We start from the raw sequence: 6,606 nt of genomic DNA on the forward strand, positions 1-6,606 counted from the left end.
CAAAGAATCCACCTTCATCATCAAAGCCTTAAGCTGAGCAGCTATAGCAGTAGCTGCATCCACCTTCAGAATTCCTGCTACCTTTTCTCGAGGTAGTCTCTGAGAAGGGTTCTGGTATTCGTTAGCAGCTATCAGTTTAATCAAATCATAAGCTTCATCGTAGCTCTTAGCCCATAAGGCTCCACCTGATGCTGCATCAAGCATGGGTCTAGACTGTGCTCCCTAGCCATTATAAAAGCAGTTGATAATCATCCAGTCAGGCATCCCATGATGAGGACACTTTCTAATCATCTCCTTATAACGATCCCAAACTTCACATAAAGACTCTCCTGATTGTTGCGTAAATTGAGTAAGAGCATTTCTGATTGCAGCTGTCTTTGCCATAGGGAAGAATTTAGTAAGAAACTTTTGAGCAAGATCTTCCCAAGTAGTAATAGAGCCCGGTGGTAGAGAATACAACCAACACTTAGCTTTATCCCTCAGGGAGAATGGGAAAAGCCTCAGCTTAACAACATCTTCAGAAATGTTGTTGAATTTGAAAGTGTCACAGATCTCAATGAAATCTCTAATATGCATGTTGGGATCTTCCGTTGGAGAACCCCCGAAATGGAATGAGTTCCGCACCAGTTGAATCATGTTAGCCTTGATCTCAAAAGTATTAGACGCGATGGCTAGTCTGACAATGCTAGACTGAATGTCATTGATCTTCAGTTGAGAGTAATCCATCAAAGCTTTCAGATTCGCTATTGGTTCTCCCATTACAACAAGAGCTTCTTCTTTAACTTTCTCAACTTCTATAAGAACTTCTTCTTCAACTAAAACTTCTTCCTCTGCTTTATCCAGTGTTCTCTTTCGAGATCGAGAACGCGTTAGCATAAACGCTCTTTAGAGTACCTGAAAAAGCAACAAGCAAATAAGTAAGTAAAATATCCGAGTTAGTGAATTTTAACGACCACTGATGTCAAGCACATAAACTAAAAAATTAACATCGAGTCCCCGGAAGTGGCGCCAAAAACTTGTTAGGATGAAAATACGCGCTAAATTTACAAGCAAGTATACGCGTCTGCAAGTAATACAGAATTCTTTCTAGTTCATTTCCACAGAGACCGTTTTAGGTTAACTTCAATCTATGCACTTATGCAACAATGATATGGCTATCGTTCAATGCTAAGACAAATAACAAATTGGTTTGTTCATAACTAAGAGATTATATTAACTAACATTAACTAAGAAAATTGAGATTGAATTACTAATATGAGATAAACAAGGGATTCTAACTTCATTACTACTTTATTCAAAGTCATTGTTCTTAACCTTAACATGCAATGGTGATTGCAACTAATCAGATAACACAAAACTAGTAAACGCCAACTTTCGTTGTACGAATACCCTACTACCAGACATCTACAAAAGAGATAAAAACTAAATAGACACCAAATATGTTAAGACCCTATATGTCTATAGAATTTGACAACATAAAGGTTTAATATGCAAGTTATCTATCATGATGACATAGGGAAAGTAAGATGGTTAAAATTACGTATGAATAATGCATAACAATACATGAACCTATGCTAGCATGGCAAGTTCTAAACCTCTATTCAATAGAGATTAACATGATATCTTATAAGTTCGTGACACTCATAAGATGAATAAGCACAACCAATACTAGGATATCATACAATTACCACACACTAAGATATTGAAATAAATTAACTATTGAAATCCATAAGTATATCCGTTAGAACCCCACGATAATAATTAGTTCATAACCCAACTCATTATCACGGTGGGTTTCGATGAAAGCATGGTATAATAAACCAAGTCTTTATAAACTAAATTATTAATAACAATACATTAACAAGGGTAATAGGTTCAACAAACAAGAAAATAAGCATCCAGGATTACAACTCAATCAAAGAATCACAAGTAAAAACAAGCTTTTCTTCTCCTTTGTTGTATTTGTGCTCCTAGGTCTTCTCTGTTAGGATATGAATAACACATAGAGGGGGGTGAATGTGTTTTACTGTTTTTGAGCTTTTCTTGAATGTTTACGGTTGAACAAAGTAAATTAATTCTTGTAGTGAAATGTGTTCATGCAGAATTTAAACTTGCAGAAAAATAAAGAACACAGATCTTCAAAACTCACTTAATTTTATATTAAAATTAAGACTGTTTTGCTACAAAAATTTTAGGCTCTTTGTTGATAAAGAGCTTAGCTTCTCCTTGAGAGTGTTACTAGAAATTTGATCTAAATTGTTACTTCTGACTAAGGACCAGTGTTAACTTTATAACTCAGTTAACTGCTGGTTTACATAGAGTGTAATAAGACATGCTATTAGCTTTTCTAAGTTGTCACTTGTGATTTCTATTTATAGAAAAGCAGATCTTCCATTTCTGGATTAACATATCTTTAGCATCCCGTGTTCACTTTAATCTTCCTTTGTCAGTTAATCTTTACCATTGATCTTGCACATTCTTCAAGCTGCTTTTTGTAGACTTGTCAATCCAGCTGTTGGATTGTTTATTCATTGATTATCTTGGATATTGAACTGATCTGCAACCTTGTACTTTGAGATTGTACATCGAGATCTCCAGTTTAGGTTTATAGAACACTTGACATCTCGATAAGTATATTGGCTTATCGAGATCTTTAGTACTCTATATTTAGTTTGGCTTGTAGAGGTCTTTAGTTCTCTATAAGAGAATTTTGGCTTGTCGAGATCTCTAGTCTTCACTTTGACTTATCGATAACTCTTAGTCCTCTAGTGGGTTCTTGACTTGTCAATTTCTCAGAGTTCTCTAGTCAAATTAACTTCTCGAAATCTCAGAGTCCTCTAGTAAATTTTAACTTGTCGATATCTCTGAGTTCTCTAGTAAATTTTGACTTATCGATATCTCTGAGTTCTCTAGTGAAACTTGACTTATCGATAACTCAGAGTTTTCTAATGAATGTATACTTGTTGATAACTCTGTGTTCTCTAGTGAAGAAATGACTTGTCGATATCTCCCATCTTCATGTCTTCAATTTGGCTTGTCGATATCGTTCTAAGTTCTCTAGTAGCTTTCCTGACTTCTCGATAAGCCATTCTGGAGTTCTCGAATGACTTCTCTATAACATTAAATCTATGATTTGTAGAGATCTTGACTTAGAGTATTTTTCTCCAAACAGATTTATTCAACTCCAAGCTTCTTCAAAATTCTTCTAAGGCATGATCTTCTTGATCTTCTTCCAGATAGAATCCTTAAGCTTGATATTGTTTTAGGAAAAAGACTCCAGTCTTCTCCTTTGCATTTTTACAGACTTTAAGTGTTATAAGTACAAAATACAAATTAAGATAACAATACAACGTACTTAGGGTTGGCCCCAAGCTTAGCTGATTACCAAAAATAACTGTTCATTAATCTCCTCCTTAGATCAGATGCCCATTTGTCTTGCTTCATACTTTGATCAGGGACACTAATGATATTTTTATCTCCAGTGATCTTTCACATCATTACTTATATATTACAATCTCCCTCAACTTGTTCATTATGGAATTATGCACAAGTTCTGATTGATGATGTCAAAACTCTAACTAAATACATAATTCAATCTCCCCATCTGGTCTTCTTTTGTGAGTTGCATTTAGATTTACTCTTCTTTCTTCTCTCCCCTATCAAGAATAGAATATTATCATCTTGCAACATCCATCAGTTATTTTGGCATTTAGATATATTCTCCCCGTTTTTGATATTATCTCCAGGTAGAGAGATCCAGCTGGATGCAGCTGATGTCATTGTCCATATAGAACACTGTCTGCAGCTTCAAGCTTCAGTGAGATCTGTAGTGATGAGTTTATCAAGTAGAATAGAAGTTTCACTTAGATCTGCAGAAGAAGTCTGTCAGTAATAAAAGTCCTAAGCTCTCTGTTCTTTTGAATAAGTAGTCTCACTACTTCTCACTGCACTAGTCTCCTGACTTTTGAGAGTCAGAGTTTCCTCACAAGGATTACTAAATCCAGACACTCATCTACCTCACCTTTTTCCAGGAAGAATCCTGCCTCTCTTACTTTCTATTTTTCTCTCAATATTTTCTCTCATTCTCACATGAAAGGCTCAATTATTGTTTGACTTACAGAAATAAGAGATGGCTGAGAAGAGTTGTCCGTGATCATATGATTAGGGCTAATCCATATAGGTCTAATCATACTCATTTCATCAGAAGAGTGAATACCAGTTTGAGATTGTAAGGTGAATGAATAATCAGAAACACCTGTGACTGAGGTCACAGTTTAACACACAGACTGCTCTGTGGTTTTGACAGTATGTTGTTCCTCACTTGTAGTGGGAACCTCCAACTGAATTGGAGGGGATTTGACTGGGTTACTATCATGTACGCCAGCCTCAAACCCTTATGTGTCTTGCAACACACTGGCACATAAATGTGCTTTACTTGCCCTTCTCATGACATTATCATAGGCAATTGTACTTCTAGCTTTGACTGCTAAGGCAGCTTTTGCTAGAGTTATGAGGGAAGTTGTTCCTTCTTGAGGAACCTCCAATTAAATTTGAGAGGATTTAGATAGCTCCCCCTCAAGAGTACTACCCTCAAACCTTTCAGTCTGTGAAGACTGTTTTGCACATGAAGGTGCATTAGTGATATTCATGGAAAAACTGATGAATTTCCATGTTTGTGATGGTTTCTTTTCTCAAACAATCAAAACAACTGAAGAACATTTTGAGGTTTCTGTCCTTTTGTAAAATAGGTTTCTTTTGAGAGTCACCTGAGTTGGATTGTGTTTGAGTTTGTGTTTGTGTTGATGTGCTTGGGTGAACTGCAGTTTGGTTTTGAAATGTTTTAGCTGCAGTTTAGCACAAAAACCTGTTGACTGATTATCTGAATTTCCTATTGTTGTCTGAATAGATTGTGTTGGACCTGTAATACATTGAAAATATTTATCTTTTTGGAGTTTAATCAGACATATGCATTGAGATATATAGTTGCAAGCACTATGACAGGAAGGATAATAATCAATTGAGTTATAAACACAAATCAAACAAGAAAAGAAAATCGATAGAGAAGAAGAAGTAGAATTTTCATTAATAATAAACATAGAGTACATTAAGATATAGATTACAACAAGTGAATCATAATCCTGACTACTCTAATTTCGGCTTCTTCTTCTCGGCCTCTAACCTCCTTACCCAGCGCTGGTATGCTCTGGACATGGAGTGTGCAAGAGAGATGATTCACTTCTGTAACTCCAGAGCAGCAAGGCGTTGCTGCTCAGCCACCCTGGCACGTCTCTCCTGCTCCAGAGAGACTTCTCCCTCAAAGAAAATGAAGTTTATATGATCATCCCACGAGAGTTCGTCAAAGACGTCAAGTGGAACATCAAAGGGGCTGCATACGATCCCTTTGATGCGGACTTGAAGTCCAAAAGGGTCATTGTAACACCCCCAGATCCGGGGTCGGGGATCCGGGTTGTCACGGTCTTTCTTTCCACAATATCACTTCACTTAATTAATAATAAATAACCTCATGCTGTGACCCCACACTAACACACACCACAACCCGTTATAGTCTCAGAGATGAAATTGAAATAAGTACAAGTCTTTGAATCCACAATTTAAAATTATTACAACCCAAAATGATTACTTGATAATTTACAGTTAATTGCCATTATCTGCCACAAGTTATAATTATACATAATTTGATTCTCAAAAGTAGATGGTCTGAACTACAATGGATCTACCTCTGCAGCTATAGCAGCTACAACATCATCGGGAAGACGCGGGACGCTTCCCACGCGCTTGCGCTGGGTCTGCTGGAGTCTGGCCATCTCTCCTAACTGTTGTTGTGTGATGAAGAAATAAAGCAAGAGTGAGCCTTACAGCTCGCAAGATAATATGTAATGATAACAATAATACAAGTATCTAAATGGATACTTACTAGAATCTTTATCGTGTGTAAGATAATTACTTACTAGATATAAGTAAAAACAAGGAATGAAGTTACCAATACTTCCCCACACTTATATCATTTATAAAGCTACTTGAACTATCACCGTTCAAAGTATTATAAGATTCACGAGGTCATCCCATAGATGAGACCACAAATAAAACTTGAAAATATTTGATCTTTGAAATATTTTGAAAAGAGATGAAGTTACGAGATACTTCATTCAATGGATACACCAATAAAATGTTTGACCCTGTCAATGCTTCGGCAACCACCCATTAGTAGCCTTTCGATCGAAATGCTACGGGTAGTGTTGCAGAATTATCCAAATGGATGATGAACTCATTACGGGAGTTTACCGCGCCAGGAAGACCACTTACGATGATCAGTCATAGTAGTACAACCCCACCATTTTCTACATGTAGAGGAGAACCTATCGGATTTACTTGTCAACCGAACACTGAACTCCTAAGGAATGGACCGCCTTAGCGGAACTTCCAGGCCATTTGGGCCAATATAATAAGGCTGGGCCGGCGCTACTCGACCACTTACGCCACTCCTAGTTCAGATGAAATCCATGACTCTGAAACGTAAAGCTCGTTTCCCCCTTTCCCCAAGTAGAAACTTGTTGATACGGCTCCAACAAGAAGTCGTATCTAGTT

General features: G+C 36.9%; 1 non-coding gene across 1 annotated transcript; it reads left to right on the forward strand.

The window, feature by feature from the left end:
• The first annotated feature begins 262 nt into the window (after window positions 1–262).
• On the forward strand, window positions 263–369 carry LOC141688474 (small nucleolar RNA R71). Its single transcript, XR_012561916.1, has one exon. It is a non-coding gene; the product is annotated as a small nucleolar RNA R71 (small nucleolar RNA).
• The last annotated feature ends 6,237 nt before the right edge of the window (window positions 370–6,606 follow it).

This window comes from Apium graveolens, chromosome 9, assembly GCF_009905375.1.
Source record: "Apium graveolens cultivar Ventura chromosome 9, ASM990537v1, whole genome shotgun sequence".
Classification (NCBI taxonomy): domain Eukaryota; kingdom Viridiplantae; phylum Streptophyta; class Magnoliopsida; order Apiales; family Apiaceae; genus Apium; species Apium graveolens.